Raw genomic sequence first — 17,847 nt, 5'->3', positions numbered from 1 at the left:
ACAGTTCTGAAAGGCTTGATAAATAACCAGTGTTCAGCTATTCCTTTGTGACCTTGATAAGGTAAATCACCATGTTTTCTGGCCTCACAGCTGACATTAGACTTCACTTTTAACCATGAGCCAGAAGACATTCCAAACAAGACATCAACCAACTAAGATGAAATCCTTGGCCTTTTCATCATACACAGTATTGTCGTCTTCTTGAAAGGCTCCTAAAAGACTGTATCCACTCACACAAATCTATTAGAACTAGTCTTTGTTGAAGGCCCCCCAAAGCAATTTATTACCACATCGCGATATAAAAGCAGGCACTGAAGCAATTTGACACTGGGGGATAACTATCACCCAGTATTCAGTTACTTCTGGGTGGCAGAGGGTGAGCGGGAAAATGAGGGGAGGATGAAGGTGCAGGTTTTAGGCGCAGGAGAGTAGACATAAAGAAGGCATGTTATGGAGGAATTTTGTTTTTTTTCCTTTAGTTTTCCCATCCAATATGCAGATGAAAATAGAGGTATACTGTTATCTGTCCTGGGCATGCCTAATAAAGCATATCCTTCATTATGAGGAGCTGTGGGTGTTTTTACGCCCTACTAGCAGTGTTTGGGAAGGACCAGGATGAGGAGGACAGAGGAGATAGGAGAGGAAAGATTTTCAAATGAGAGCTCAGTATCAAAGTTGTTTGGCCATGAGGGAGATCTTTAGAGCATGGCCAAGAAGGGGGTCTGCTGGAGGTGGCCTACATCAGGGATAAAGCAGAAGGGAGGGCTCTTCAAGTGTTGTAGCCTGCTTTTGGCACAAGGACTGTGCTCAGTTTGTGTTTGACTTAGCACTGAATCTTGAAAGGGGTGAACCGTGTAGTAGTGGTAGAAGGGTGAAATGAGAGGACAAACATATGGATACTGAAACTATGGGGCAGGTGTGAACCCACAGCTGATACAAAAAGAAATGCAGCCAAGGGAAATACTCACTAGGAAGAGGGACAGGGAGATGAGGACGAGGAGCATGAATGCCCTTCAGCATGGGTACAACCGCACATAATATAAGTGCTGGGAATACGTAGCAACAGAACGGAGCTGAGTGGCATCGCTTCACTATGCATTTCTTCAAGGGGGGTCGGGAATGGGGGTTCTGCTGGATCTACATATGGGTGACTGTAGCTTGCAATGCTTATTGTGTGCTTTCTTTCCAAGTGAAAGCCCTCCAGGAAACATTAAACAGAATGCTATGCTTGCACCCAACACAATGCAAATGGACCACATGGTTCGATTTCACTAGACACACAACAGTAACACACCCAACCATCCACAACACATTACACAATATCCAGAGCACTTAACTATCTAGAATTTCTGGGTTGGACTTGATGAGTATAAATCTTAACTTGAACAAAAGTGATGCAGAACTCACCACATGCCGTGGGCATGGAAAGTGTACCCTGATTGAGCATATTGAAGGAGAGTTCGGATGTCGGTAGGATAATCAATATCGGATAACTCTTGTAAGAGGCTTTCTAGCTCTTCTAGTAACTGCCCAAAATGTTATGGTCAATTCCAAATAGGAGTATTGCATCTGCTAAGAAATCACGTTTCAATTGCTAGAAACAGGACGGAGGAGACGAATCCTCCTCTGAGAAAGAGTTAAAGATCATGTCCTACAAGTATCAAAGGTGCTGTGAATAGATACCAAAAAATGGAGCAACAGAAATAGTGCAACCAAAACAACATATTTTCTGTGTAACTCTGGAACTGGGAAATTGGCTTCAACACATAAAAGAAACGAGCTGACCTTAGGTACTGTCCGGACCTTTTCTATCAACATGTTTATGAACAGATCCTTGAACTGGCATATAAATGTTATTTATTTGTTGAGCAGCATGAACAGAAAGGTTGTTCGGAGTTTACTGAGAAGGAGACAGTTAACAGAACAGAAAGAGTTACCCTGCCTTGATAATCTTGGTTCTGGCAGAAACTGTGCTCCCCCTGCAGAATCTTTATCACTAAAAATGCCAGTCACAGGTTGGGACACCAGATTTCTTTTGTATATTCTCTAACTGCACCCTTTGTTATTACTTTTATCACATGGTGTCTAACAAGCTAGTCTTGCTAGCTGGCAGCAACGACACCCAGGTACGTTAGATGATGCTGCCCTGCCCTCAGTTCCCTTAATTTGCAGGTGCCAGAAGATCCAAGGAATTATTGTAGGAAGGGTGTTTTGGAGGCAATTTCACAGAATATTAGATCATTTGGTAACTTGATTAACATATACAACACATCATTTATTGAATTACATAAGAGGTGAAAAACTCAAAACATTGAAAATCATTTTACTGAATTTACTAACCCTGACAAATGAAATTAAAAAAGATAACATTTAAAAACTGGTGTCCAGGGAATAAGAAACTGGACAACAGAGTGATGACTGCTGTTGGAATAAAAAACAACCACTGGAAAAAGGACAGCATTGGTCTGAGAGAGCTAAATTTCCTTTTAAACGTCTACTCTAATTTTATTATTCTCTAAAGTTGCATACATTTTTCCCTAATTCCAGTCACTAGTGTACAAACGTCTGCAAGGACCAAGGGCTTGAAGATGCCCAAAATTAAAAATGTGAGATGGAAATATGTTTGATCAAATCACAGAAGTTAAGGATAAATAAAAAAATAGAGAAGACTTTAATTCAGTTGAAGCAAATTTGTGAAACAAAGAAATAAGCATTTGTGCACTACATCTCAATAAACGCATTGGGGCCTATTCAAAAACTGCATTTTGTAGTATGGTTAGTATTACTGCACATGTACTACAAAATGCTATTCACTAACCTATATGCGAAGGTCTAATCCTCTACCTCTTCTATTTTTTATGTACAGAAATCTTCACACACATGTATACCTTTTTGTAGTAAATGTGTGAGGGATGGGGAAGTGGATGGAAAATGTGGAACACTTATTACAAAATGTGAAGGGTCTAGTTGGAGTAAGAAGGGGCTTAAGGAGGGCTAAGAAGGGGTTTAGGGAGAACATGCATCCCGACAAAAGATTAAGCCCATTCCAAACTGTACTTAAACCAAAACAGGAGTAAATGTTTGCCACCTCAGACCTGAAGTCCATAATCACACATTGGCAACAACTGGTACTGCAGGAGTGAGGCTTGGAGGCTGATCATGGCGGTTGTTCTGTAGAAGACCTCTGCACTGCCACAACATGAATCCGTCTTTCTTGGTGCTTCTCCTTGGGACTCTCCACTCAAGACTGAGCACTGGGACATGGCGACACCTCACCTCTTGCTAGGCCCTGCAGGGAACAGCAACATTGTACTGCGCCTGACACCAATGGTGGGGAACGGCTGCTCAGCCTATGCGTTGCAAGACTCAGCCATGAGCAGATTAAGGAGGATGCTGGCGAGCTGTGGTCTAGCTGGTTCTGTGGATGCCTCCTGACTGGTCCCCCAACAAACCAAACCAGTTCCTTTCCCCGTGGCTCCACAGGTGGGATTGAACCCCGGGACATGGCCGCGCGACATTCCTTGCAGGGACCCACTGGGGTGGATCACGTCATGCAGAGCCCAACGATATCGATAGCGACTCGGGGTACATTGGGACATGTGGCCTGGCTACCAGCTGCAGTCACTGCTAGGCATGGCTCCCACTGTGGTGGTGGCCCGCCTGGGGGGCCAGGGAGACAGTCTGCAAGAAATTGCAGTCGCGGGCCGAAGAGGGATGGCAGCAAAGTTGGGCAGCAGGGGAAGACCCTGAACACTGCAGATGCAGGTACGGCACACAAGTTGCCTCGAGACAGAGGGGTGCAGTGCCCTGTGGCCACTCTGCAGCTTAGAGACTGCTCCTGTCTGTGGCTTTGGGGTGCAACACCACTGTTTGGCTGTGGTGTGGGATCTCTGACGCAGCAGCCGAGTTTAGTTGCTGGAGGTGAGAGGACTATGAGACTCACTGTACCACGTCTCCTCCTCCCCCTTTTCCTTCGCTTCTTCTCCACGTCCTCTCGTCCCTTTGTTGCAGATTAATTCCTAAAGCTTTGTTCCAGTGCCGTGCTAGCAAAGAGAGGAGCAAAAAGGACCTACCCCCAGAAAAGATCAATATGCGAACGCTCTTGTGCTGCACATCTTTTGGGCCTGCCTTTCGCTGATGCTCTTCCTCCACCGAGCCACGGTGGAGGTGAGGCAGAAGGGGGTTCATCCTGTGATAGGTGAGGGTATTAAAACGCGTTGGGGCTTGGACCGGGGTGGGGCCTCCTGTCTCTGCTGCTCCTGTGCAGAATGGCACTGAAAAAAACCAGAGAAGGGACTGCGGCCTGACGACACTCCTTTCAGACTCTAGATGTGACAGTAATGGGCAAGTAATTTTAGGGGTTGCCCAGCGCATTGAGGGGAGGTGCCCAGATGGTGAAAGGGTTCATCTCCAGGCGAGATCCGGATAACACACAAGAGTTCTCTCCCCTTGGGGAAGGATACATGGTCTATACAACATCACGGCATGGGATAAACCCTCGGCCTCTCTGGCTCAACACAAGATTGATAAAAAACCAAGTAGGCTGTGTCGCTGGAGGAAACCGGTGCTGCAGGATGGGGGGACATCTGCTCAGAAAGCCTCCAGACAACATCAATCCTCTAGGCCAACCAGGACCTTAAAGTAGAAATGGAAGGCAAAATGGGGGAGCTGAAAATAGACTTGTCTTTAATTAGGCAAGACTTGTGGAACACGGTTGACAGAGTCACAGAAATGGAAGGTAATGTCTCTGAAAGAGAAACACTGTCAGGTTACAGGAATCCTGACTAGCTACATTACAAAGATTGGTAAAATCAATTGGAGGTGCAAGTAGGGGACACAGAGGGTAGGTCCCGCCGCAACAACCTGCGCATTGCAGGCATCCCGAAAGGGGCAGAGGGGACCATTTCAACCACATTAATTTCAGACTGCTGAACAGCTGGCTTCCAACTTCGAAGTTTCCACCTGCTTCATAATTGAGAGGGCACCCCACCCCGACTTATAATTGCTGTGTTCTTAACTATGCAGACTGGGATGTAATTCTCTGAGCGGCGTGCTCCCTGGGCAACCTGACACATCAACCTTCCCCAGCAATGATCTTCCCAGACTATACCTTGAAGGTCCAGAAGTAACAGAGGTCCTTCAAGGAGGAGGAACAGAAGCAGCGGGTCTTGAACATTCATTATACACTCCGACTCAGGGTCATTTATCAAGATAAGACTCTGTTGCTCGACACCGCAGAGGCAGCATGAGACTGGGTGGAAGAGCATCGTAACCTGAGGAACCAGGAAGCGCCTTTTGCAGAGGAGATGGAGGAAGGGGAATTATGAAAGGGTTGGGGGGTTAAGGCCTCCCAGAGCCTGGAACACTGTTCTGCAGCAAACAGATCGACATCAGGAGCGCAGAATGTGCTCACCTGAGCCAAATGGCTCCCCAGAGGGCAAACTACCTTGGAGCCTCTGATATATCTTAAACAAGACACTGCTGCATTTGACCGCTTGCCAGCTTCCCAGGGGGCCACGGCTTGACTCACTCCGATGAACACTGATGGGTGTACATACGATTCTTTTGAGACTGAGTAGCAGTGCAAGCGGATGGTTGGTAATGCATGCCCCAGAAAGATTTAGCTTTTGTTGTTATTGTTGTTTTTGTTTGTGCATGCTGGTGATGTAGGAACGTTGGTAAGGGGATTGTTTGGGGGGGATGTGGGGGTGGGGGTGGTTGTACAGTGGAGGGGGCACACACCTCCGATTAGCCCAGTTGGCTTAGTCCATATAGGGAGTAGGTCAGTTAGGGAGGTTTCTTTCTAGGTTTTTAGTTTGACTTTAGTCTAGCTCTGGCGTTTCTAATCTTGTCAAATTTGTCGGGAAACACAACACATACACATCCGACCTTAGGACACTGCCATTAATGCAACCACTGCTCTGAACCCGATGACCGACCTGCGCGCTACACGACTATATGGGGAGACTTGCCGTTATCACATGAAATGTCAACGGTTTTCTGGATAAGATAAAAAGAGGGGTGATCATGAGAGCAGCACACAATTACAAGCCAGACATACTACTTTGGCAGAAAACACTTAGTGGGTTATAGTTTCGCCTACCTGGCATGTAAGGTGTTTTCATAGGTGCTCCACGCGGAGTTCCACCGCTTCTCCAAGGAAGTCGTCATCTTGATACAGTGTCACATTTCTTTCGTGGTGCCGAAGATATGGTATGATAAGTTGAGAGGCTACATGTCAGTCACCGGGTCTACACAGGGATGTCAGCTGCCCATGGTGTGCATCTATGCCCCTCCTCCAACATCGGAGTTTACTGCAACACTGAGCCGACTCATAATAGAACTCAGGGCAGCTTCATAAGTCCTAGGTGAAGACTTTAATGGTGTTTATGGTCCCAGCCTTGAAAGAACATCCGTAGCGGCCACAGCAGCGTTGTAACACTGACTGTTCTAGCCACTTTCCTGCGCAACATGCCTCTCTTGGATGTGTGGTGGGTGCACCACCCAGCTGAGTAATGCTATACCCTTTTCTCTAATGCACATAGGGCTTTCTCATGCCTCCATTACCTACTAATTTCTAAAGCAAAGAGCCACAGGGTAATCAATGCACGAATTCTAGTGTGAGGCCTATCAGGCCACTCACCTGTGCAGATTAGTCTAATGTGGGGGCCTTCAGGGACCGCGGCGGGATGGCGTCTGAGTTGCTGGTCCCTGCAGGATGAGGCCTTTTGAAAGGCCTGGCACCAAATGGGAGAAAGATACTTCAAAGAAAAGAAGGGGATCGGCAGATTCCCCTGGCGTCATTTGGGAGGCTTTGAAGGCTTCCATAAGAGGGGAAATTATTAGGTACACTAAGAGCCAGAAAAGACGGTCCCAAAAGTACATCTCTGACCTAGAATCTTGCATAAGTGGGCTGGAACGGCAATTCCTTGCAGAGGTGGCAGACTTGACTTTGCGGAATTCTCTACACTCCCAAACACTTTTACACTAGGAACACACACTGAAGGCCTGGGCACCGTGGCTGGCCACGTGCAGCAAGATATACCAGTAGGAAGATAAGGCCAGCAAGACCCTTCACTGGCTGTGCACGCCCATCCCCACAAGTGACACCATATCCTACATCGACACCCACCATAGCGAATGTGACATGAGCAGTACCGATATCACACATGCTTTCGCCACTTATTATCACTGCATGTATGACCCCGGTTGAGAAGGGAGGCAGGTGGACCTGCAGAGCGTTGTTGCAGGCCTCTTGGTAACTAAACTGAGATCAGCAGACAGGGAGATGTTGGAGGCTGATATCACCCTGGAGGAGCTGGGGACAGACCTGGTAAGGAACCTAAGCCCAATTTGTACTCTACAGAGTTTTGGAGGCTGCTATGACCCCAGGTGGGCCCCGCTCTTGCTGTAGACATTCCAGGAAACTTTATTAAAAAAATGAAAATAAACTGCCTAGGGGCCTCCGAGCGGCAAATATATAGGTGTAATCCAGAAGCCAGGCCACTGTGACAGGCACTGTAGGAATATCGTCCAAACTTACTGCTAAACACCAAGGTCATGATCTCGGCTAAAGTACTTGGGAAAAGACTGTCAGGCGATCGAGAACCTGGTCCACCCAGACCAGTCTGGGTTCATGCCCAGAAGAGGTACTAGACATAATATTAGAAGAGTCCACAATGACACTGAGATGTGCTAGCTTACTAGGACACCAGGTCGTACTCATAGTTGACTTCCAGAAAGTGTTTGACTCAGTAAATTGGGAATATTTTTTCACTTTGTTGACACACCTACAATTTGGTCCCAAACCTATAAGTTACATCAGACTGCTTTATACACACCTCCAGGCTAGAGTGTGGTTTGTTGGTATTGTCTCTCCCTGGCGCCCTATTAGGAGGGGTACTCGCCAGGGATGCCCACTTTCTCCCCTACTTTTGCTCTATTGATAGAGCCCCTGACTTTGTCCCTTTCTAGCTCAGCGTGGATGATACTGTGCTAATCCTATGCTTAAAAACTTTGCTAAAAAAAAAACAGACTCTTGAGGAAAGCAAATTTAAAGTGTTACTGGAGTTGTAGGATGCTCTATGCAGGAGTTGCTCTCCACCTAAACTTGCGAACTACCAAGAGTTATCTTTTCTTTTTTTGCATAATGTATGAATCACTCCGTGCCTGAATCGGTATTGTTTTGACTTTTACTGGGTGCCCGGACAAAGCTAAATCTCTCTGAAGCGATACAATGACAGCAAAACACGAGTCAGGGTTGCTTTGGCTCATTCCAGGCTGGCCAGGATGGTATTTTACCAATCCAAAGGTGTAATACTGTGCCTGGAGTGGTGAAAGGCTTTTGACGTTTTCAGCTTGGCTTGAATGGCATTGTGCTATGTATGCTTAATGAGTTTGCTGCAAAAATGGCAAAAGACTTAGCCCCTTTCTAATTCGGCATGGAGGGCACTGTGCTAATCCTATGCTGAAAAATAACGTTTGATGGGAGAAATAGAGTGTCACTGGTGTTGTAGGGTGTTCTATACTGGAGCTGCTTGCCACCTAACCTGGGAACTACCCAGAGTTCCCGCTTCTTTTTTTGTATAATTTATGTGTCATTCTAAACCTGAAAGGGTAGTTTTGATAGATATATATACATTTATTTATATATATTTATACAAATACACACACAAATATTTATTTTATTATAGATTAATTCATTAACTTTTCTTCAATTTAAAAACAAATGCATAAATATAATGGTTCTAAATAAATTAAATTAATTTAAATTAATTCTGACCATACCATTTTTAATTTTCACTGTAGTTTACCCTAAGGAGATCCCCACGCTGGTGGCAGGGGCCTCGGTTTATGTGTGAAAAGTTAGTGGTCGTAATTTTACATTTGTAAATTTGTCTCTGCTCCATTTCAGGAGGTGGCGACATGTAAGCTTTCACTATGGGGCTATCCACAAAGGTAACTTTCACTTGTGAGAAATTTACATGTGTAATTTGGACTGATCACAAAATTCAAGTGTAAAGTTACTCAAAAGTGTAGACTTGCACATTTCCAGATCCTAAAAAAGGGGGTGGAACCAAACTTATGACTGTGGAGTCTTACTACGTAAAAAAGTGAATTTAACTAAAAGAAATATGTGCCTATTGTTTTATGTTAAATATGAATTTAAATTAGTTTTATACATTTTAAATGTAGAACAAAATAATAAAAAGAAATATTAAAGAGGATATATAGAAATAATAAAAAGTAAAATAATTATATTTCAATAATGTTACATTAATTTATAAATTCAAGAAAGGTTGATAAAATGTTTTATAATTAAATATGTTTTATTTTTAGATTGATTAATAATAAATTATATTTATTTATAGTTTCAACAATTTAAATTTTTTTAATTTAACATTATTTCCTAAGGGGGAAGGCCCTAGCGCCATTATTTTCTATGGGAGGGTGTTGCAGTGACAGTGGTTGGCAATGTGTGGCGTGGGCCCACTCCAGGACTCAGGTTTAATAATGTACAACAGTTTTGAATACCTTTCTGGCTGTATTACCTTTAGAAGTGCAGTTTGTGAATTGCTGTGAGCCTACTCTCTTTGTGCATGGGTGCATTTCCTCCCCAAACCTCTCCTTAATCTCTTTCTTATTTCTCCCTTAACCATTGCCATTTAGTAGGAAAGATGCCCCTTTTCTAGCAACTCCCCATGATCCCTCTTACTTTTACTACTCAGTAGTAAAAGTAATTGTATGGGTCTCCCACAAAAAAGATAGGTGGGGGTGGAGATTTACACTTATAGGTTTGTAAATAGCGTTTTGGAGTACATTTTAAAGCTTATCGAAGATGGCACTGTGCACCAACTTGTACGCCAGTACTATTAAGCGTACTATAAAATGAAAAAGGCCCTTGTTAGGCTCTAAAATGGTGAATAACTAAAAGTTGCAAAGTTACTATAAAGTGTAAAAGTACATTTATATGTGCAGATTTACTCATGTGTACCTTTGTGAATAGGCACCAAAACTAGTAATCGTGAAGGAGTGGATAACTGCTGAGGCCCTAATTTTTTTTTGGAGTGATCAACAAATTCTACTGAATGGTTGAAATTGAAAATATAGTTAACTCATTGCATAAAATATAAAAGGCAACGTATATTTGTTTTCATTTTTTGATTAAGCCATTGTTGCACAGAGGTATTACTCCTTGGAAGTGGCTTCTCAACTCTATACGAAAAATGTATACAGATATGGTTATAAATGTGTACATGACTGACCAGCCATCAGGTTCCTAGAACTCTGCATAAAGAGACTGATATTTACATTGAGACAGTCTTTTTTTGCACAACGAACTGTGTAGCAAGAGTTATTGCAGTAAAAAGAATGAATTTTGTTAAAAGTAGGAAACAGTAGCAGAAGCAAGCAGGAAATGTAAATAGTTGACCAAATAACCATGTAAACATAAATGACACAATGTTTTCTCCAATTCACTTACTTAAGGTTGAGGGCTTTCTTTTAACATCTGCCCAGTTAATAGCATCCCATCAGCCTGAGACACTACTGTTAGCAGCGCAACCCGCAAAATAATAAACAAAACACGTTCTCATGGAATGCAGTTAGTACAAAAGCTACCTGCACATCCAGTAAGCTGCGGACTCCCTTAGCGAGGAGGCAGTCATGCACTGATATTGTATAGAATGGAACTATATGCAACCGTACAGCATGATGCTGAAGAAACAACAAAGACAACAGTAAAAGTAGTAGTAGTTGCCCCATAATTCATAATCTGCTGCATAATTTGCAGATTTTAACCAAAAAAATAGTTTCTAGCTCAAATGGTTCAAAGGTTTCTAAAAACGGAGCAACCCTTGTTGCTGAGCAGTGGAAAGCCCTTTGCAAAGGTTGACTGGTCACCTTTCTACTGCTTATTTTTATATTTGGGTGTTACACCAGCATTAATGATGCACAACCAATGCCCAGACAGTGGTAACAAGTGTAACAAGCACTGGCAAAGCCAATCAGTCTCCACAATGCAAGAGCTATTGGCTTTGTCAATGTCTTTTAGCCATGTTATGTACCAACCTGGACTATAAAGTGACATTTATAGTTTTCACTTAAACTATATTGGGTAAATTGCTTTGAAATGTTCGATTTAGCAACTATTACATAAAGGTTTTGAACTGTCCTCATGCCCCTATTCATTAAACAAGTAAAACAATGCACAGATAATCCCTCCCTGGTTGTACTACAATTTCATGAACATAATGAATCCATGTGTTCTGTTGCTGCACTTGTAGTTTTTTGAAAGCGTGATGTTGCTTGCCGCGGGTACTTGCACCTGCAAGCTATGTTCACACTCGGCTATGCTGTGGTATATTAATACCTCCACCCTGCAGTTTGACGTCATGTCAGGAGCCATCAGTTCTTTGAAAGGAGCTGCAAAGGGGCTCTCTCGCCATGCTAGCACTGTGACTGTCATAAATGTGGAAGCTGTGCACCGAACAGACCAGCTAAACAACGCACTAATATCTGCCCTTCAAAGATCCTGGAGTGGAGGTGGGGGAGACAACCTCTACTGGATTTATCTTCAGGAAAGACAGCTAGCACAAAGTATGGCTTCTAGTCTGTGTTTGATATAAATATGTGCGGTGCATTGTCACATACCACCTTTGGAAGGTGACCACAACAGTAGATACAGCATGTTTCGGTTCGCGACATCACATGCTCACCGTCTAGAGCGACGTTACTCAAAGTGCGGCCCCACGGACCTATCTTGGCGGCCTGCGGACGTCCGAGAAACGCCATATAATAATGGCCACAGTACATAAACATAAAAGAGGGCCGCTGGAACATGCGCAATAGTGGCTACTTCGCGCATGCTCCCGCGGCCCTCATCATGTTTACCTACGGCGGCCATTAGTTATGGCGTTTCTATGACGATCCTGGCTAGTGGTGGGAAGCCAAAGCCCCTTAAAAGTTAGCGCTTGCAGCTAACTTTTACGGGGCTTTTTTGTCTGCTTCCTGTCACCGTCTCCACGTCTGCCGCCCGCCCGCCTGCCGTGCCGTTGTACATTTGTGGCATCTTTACAGTGCTTTATTAAGGCAGGTAAGGCTCTTTGGTTATTTATTTATTTGTTTTTAATGTAGTGTGTGTGTTACTGGGGTAGGGGTGAGAGCAGAAGACGCTGTGTGCAGATGGCGCTGTGTCTGTATGGCGCTGTGTGTGTTACTGGGGAAGGGGTGAGAGCAGAAGACGCTGTGTGCAGATGGCGCAGTGTGTGATACTGGGGTAGGGGTGAGAGCAGATGGCGCTGTGTGCAGATGGCGCTGTGTGTGTTACTGGGGTAGGGGTGAGAGCAGAAGACGCTGTGTGCAGATGGCGCTGTGTGTGATACTGGGGTAGGGGTGAGAGCAGATGGCGCAGTGTGCGTGCGCTGTGTGTGTGTTACTTGGGTAGGGGTGAGAGCAGATGTCGCTGTGTGTGTGCGCTGTGTGTGTTAGTGAGAGCAGATGGCGCTGTGTGCAGATGGCGCTGTGTGTGTATGTGCACTGTGTGTGTTACTGGGGTAGGTTTGTAGTTATACCTGGATTCAAAATGCAGCATTGTTTAGCAATGTTTTGAAAAAGGGGGCGGGGTGGTTGTGCCCCCTATAAGCCCCGCCCCCCACGCTGTCACTTCAGTGCGGCCCTCGGCCACAAACCATACTGCAATTTTGGCCCCCGACAAAAAGTTTGTGAGTACCCATGGTCTAGAGCAAAGACCTAAAAACTCAACACACGTTAGAGCAACCTTTGAGCTTATCCTAATGACAGTATAAGTCTGTCCATGTAATGCTGGGCACAAAGGTGTACGGAAAATAAACATGCAAACAAGGCAAAATTTGGGCGACAGACTGTATTGCCAGCACTTAATATCCAAATTTAGATACAGCATACGCAGGTAAAAAAATCCTTGAACTAGCCACTGTAGCGCTATCATATGTGCTATGTAATGCCGAGACCAAAATACGGGTAGATAATACATAGACAAACTGAGTTCTGTAAAGCAGAAAAATAGTGTAGCATGACAGTACTCACCGGTTCATATCTAATATGCTTCTTTAGTACTGAGCTCTCTCTAATCAAGTATTCGTGTAGTGTAGTGCAATAGTATACACGCTGTCTAGAGAAAGTCTTAAGTTTATCAAAATGCTTCAAGGGAATCAAATAGTACTAAAAGAAGAGGGAATATAGAAGAGAAGCTTACACTAAAAGTGCAACAAAGTAATGGCAATTAAGACTGGAATCGACAGAGAGGAACAGTATCCAACTTACTCTCCTCTGAGCCTGCATATGAAAAACCTCCTCCTAAATAGCCAAGATCTCATATATGGAAAATGTCACTTACCCAGTGTACATCTGTTTGTGGCATGGGACGCTGCAGATTCACATGCTGTGCATTATCTTGCCATCTACAGGGAGTGCAGAATTATTAGGCACTTTGTATTTTTGAGGATTAATTTTATTATTGAACAACAACCATGTTCTCAATGAACCCAAAAAACTCATTAATATCAAAGCTGAATATTTTTGGAAGTAGTTTTTAGTTTGTTTTTAGTTTTAGCTATGTTAGGGGGATATCTGTGTGTGCAGGTGACTATCACTGTGCATAATTATTAGGCAACTTAACAAAAAACTAATATATACCCATTTCAATTATTTATTATTACCAGTGAAACCAATATAACATCTCAACATTCACAAATATACATTTCTGACATTCAAAAACAAAACAAAAACAAATCAGTGACCAATATAGCCACCTTTCTTTGCAAGGACACTCAAAAGCCTGCCATCCATGGATTCTGTCAGTGTTTTGATCTGTTCACCATCAACATTGCGTGCAGCAGCAACCACAGCCTCCCAGACACTGTTCAGAGAGGTGTACTGTTTTCCCTCCTTGTAAATCTCACATTTGATGATGGACCACAGGTTCTCAATGGGGTTCAGATCGGGTGAACAAGGAGGCCATGTCATTAGATTTCCTTCTTTTATACCCTTTCTTGCCAGCCACGCTGTGGAGTACTAGGACGCGTGTGATGGAGCATTGTCCTGCATGAAAATCATGTTTTTCTTGAAGGATGCAGACTTCTTCCTGTACCACTGCTTGAAGAAGGTGTCTACCAGGAACTGGCAGTAGGACTGGGAGTTGAGCTTGACTCCATCCTCAACCCGAAAAGGCCCCACAAGCTCATCTTTGATGATACCAGCCCAAACCAGTACTCCACCTCCACCTTGCTGGCGTCTGAGTCGGACTGGAGCTCTCTGCCCTTTACCAATCCAGCCACGGGCCCATCCATCTGGCCCATCAAGACTCACTCTCATTTCATCAGTCCATAAAACCTTAGAAAATCAGTCTTGAGATATTTCTTGGCCCAGTCTTGACGTTTCAGCTTGTGTGTCTTGTTCAGTGGTGGTCGTCTTTCAGCCTTTCTTACCTTGGCCATGTCTCTGAGTATTGCACACCTTGTGCTTTTGGGCACTCCAGTGATGTTGCAGCTCTGAAATATGGCCAAACTGGTGGCAAGTGGCATCGTGGCAGCTGCACGCTTGACTTTTCTCAGTTCATGGGCAGTTATTTTGCGCCTTGGTTTTTCCACACGCTTCTTGCGACCCTGTTGACTATTTTGAATGAAACGCTTGATTGTTCGATGATCACGCTTCAGAAGCTTTGCAATTTTAAGAGTGCTGCACCCCTCTGCAACATATCTCACTATTTTTGACTTTTCTGAGCCTGTCAAGTCCTTCTTTTGACCCATTTTGCCAAAGGAAAGGAAGTTGCCTAATAATTATGCACACCTGATATAGGGTGTTGATGTCATTAGACCACACCCCTTCTCATTACAGAGATGCACATCACCTAATATGCTTAATTGGTAGTAGGCTTTCGAGCCTATACAGCTTGGAGTAAGACAACATGCATAAAGAGGATGATGTGGTCAAAATACTCATTTGCCTAATAATTCTGCACTCCCTGTAGTGTTGGGCTCGGAGTGTTACAAGTTGTTTTTCTTCGAAGAAATCTTTTCGAGTCACGAGACCGAGTGACTCCTCCCTTTCGGCTCCATTGCGCATGGGCGTCGCCTCCATCTTAGATTGTTTTCCCCGCAGAGGGTGAGGTAGGAGTTGTGAGTATATTAGAAGTGCCCGTGCAATGGAGTAGTTATGTATGTACTTAATGTGTATCAAAAGAATATTTATTTACAATTTTCATTCAACTAAGAACGGCTACAGGCTACCGGGGAGGTGGGAGGGCGCATGTGAATCTGCAGCGTCTCATGCCACAAACAGATGTACACTGGGTAAGTGACATTTTCCGTTCGGTGACATGTGTAGCTGCAGATACACATGCTGTGCATACAGTAACAAGCAGTAATCTCCCCAAAAAGCGGTGGTTTAGCCTGTAGGACTTGAAGTTGTCTTAAATAATGTTCTTAATACAGCCTGTCCTACTGTGGCTTGTTGCGTTGTTAACACATCTACACAGTAACGCTTAGTAAATGTATGAGGCGTAGACCGGGTGGCTGCCTTACAAATTTCTGTCATTGGTATATTTCCAAGAAAAGCCATTGTGGCACCTTTTTTCCTAGAGGAATGTGCTCTTGGTGTAATAGGTAATTCCCTTTTTGCTTTAATATAGCAAATTTGAATACATTTAACTATCCATCTGGCGATGCCTTGTTTGGATATAGGATTACCTGCATGATGTTTTTGGAAGGCTACAAACAATTGTTTTGTTTTACGAAATTATTTTGTTCTGTCAATGTAATACATTAGTGCTCTTTTTATGTCTAATGTATGTAAGGCTCTTTCGGCTACTGAGTCTGGTTGCGGAAAGAAGACTGGGAGTTCCACAGTTTGGTTTAGGTGGAATGGTGATATGACCTTTGGTAAGAATTTTGGATTTGTACGGAGAACCACTTTATGTTTATGTATTTGTATAAAGGGTTCCTGAATAGTAAATGCTTGTATCTCACTTACTCTTCTAAGTGATGTGATAGCTATTAGAAAGGCTAATTTCCAAGTCAGATATTGCATTTCACACAAATGCATGGGTTCGAATGGTGGGCCCATGAGTCGTGCTAATACAATATTAAGGTTCCACGAAGGTAATGGTGGTGTCTTTGGGGTTATGATTCTTTTTAGTCCTTCCATAAATGCTTTAATGACTGGGATTCTAAAAAGTGATGTTGTATGTGTAATCTGCAGATAGGCAGAGATTGCAGTGAGATGGATTTTAATGGAAGAGAATGCTAGATCAGACTTCTGTAAGTGTAATAAGTAGCTTACAATGTCCTTTGTGGAGGCATGTAGTGGTTGAATCTGATTAGTGTGGCAGTAGCAAACAAATCTTTTCCATTTGTTTGCGTAACAATGTCTTGTTGTAGGTTTTCTAGCTTGTTTAATGACCTCCATACACTCTTGTGTGAGATTTAAATGTCCGAATTCTAAGACTTCAGGAGCCAGATTGCTAGATTGAGCGATGCTGGATTTGGGTGTCTGATCTTTTGTTTGTGTTAACAGATCTGGAATGTTTGGTAATTTGATGTGGGGTACTACTGATAAGTCCAACAGTGTTGTGTACCACGGTTGGCGAGCCCAGGTTGGTGCTATGAGTATTAGTTTGAGTTTGTTTTGACTTAGTTTGTTGATCAGATAAGGAATGAGCGGGAGAGGGGGAAAAGCGTAAGCAAATATCCCTGACCAACTGATCCATAGTTCATTGCCCTTGGATTGAGGGTGTGGGTACCTGGACGTGAAGTTTTGGCATTTTGCTTTTTCTTTTGTTGCGAATAGATCTATGTTTGGTGTTCCCCAACGTAGGACGTGATCCTATAGGATCTGGGGATGAATTTCCCATTCGTGAATTTGCTGGTGATCTCGACTGAGATGGTCTGCTAACTGATGCTGAATGCCTGGGATGTATTGTGCTATCATGCAAACGTGATTGTGAATTGCCCAGTGCCAAATCTTTTGTGCCAAGAGACACAGTTGTGACAAGTGTGTTCCCCCCCTTGTTTGTTGAGATAATACATTGTTGTCATGTTGTCGGTTTTGACAAGGATGTGTTTGTGGGTTATTAGTGGTTGAAATGCTTTTAATGCTAGAAACACTGCTAGCAGTTCCAAAAGATTTATGTGAAGTTGTTTTTGTTGATTGTCCCATTGGCCCTGTATGCTGTGCTTGTTGAGGTGTGCTCCCCACCCTATCATGGAAGCATCTGTTGTGATAACAGCTTGAGGCACTGGGTCTTGGAATGACCGCCCTTTGTTTAAATATATAGGGTTCCACCATTGAAGCGAGAAGTGTGTTTGGCAGTCTATCAACACTAGATCTTGAAGTTGACCCTGTGCTTGTGTCCATTGTTTTGCTAGGCACTGTTGTAAGGGCTGCATGTGTAGTCTTGCATTTGGGACAATGGCTATGCATGAGGACATCATGCCTAGAAGTTTCATTACAAACCTTACTGGGTAGTGTTGGTTTGACTGTATGCTTGATGTTACATTTTGGAACGCTTGGACCCTTTGTGGACTTGGAGTGGCAATTGCTCTTTGTGTGTTGAGTGTGGCTCCCAAGTATTGTTGTATTTGGGATGGTTGCAGATTTGATTTCTGGTAATTTATAGAGAACCCTAGTTTGTGTAGAGTTTCTATGACGTATTGCTTGTGAAGACACTGTTGTTGAGTGTTGCTTTTTATTAGCCAGTCGTCTAAATATGTGCATGTGCATGAATACGTGCATGTGCTGTCTCCTTATGTGAGCGGCTACTACTGCTAGCCATTTTGTGAATACCCTTGGGGCTGTTATCCCGAACGGTAG

At 43.7% G+C, this 17,847-nt stretch overlaps 1 protein-coding gene across 2 annotated transcripts in view; it reads right to left on the bottom strand.

The window, feature by feature from the left end:
* The window catches only part of IFT172 (intraflagellar transport 172), a 589,829-nt gene that overhangs the window by 537,005 nt on the left and 34,977 nt on the right, over positions 1-17,847 (bottom strand). The gene's annotated exons all lie outside the window — the stretch shown is intronic.

This window comes from Pleurodeles waltl, chromosome 5 (genome assembly GCF_031143425.1).
Source record: "Pleurodeles waltl isolate 20211129_DDA chromosome 5, aPleWal1.hap1.20221129, whole genome shotgun sequence".
Lineage (NCBI taxonomy): Eukaryota > Metazoa > Chordata > Amphibia > Caudata > Salamandridae > Pleurodeles > Pleurodeles waltl.
This window is presented reverse-complemented; position numbering and strand designations above follow the sequence as displayed.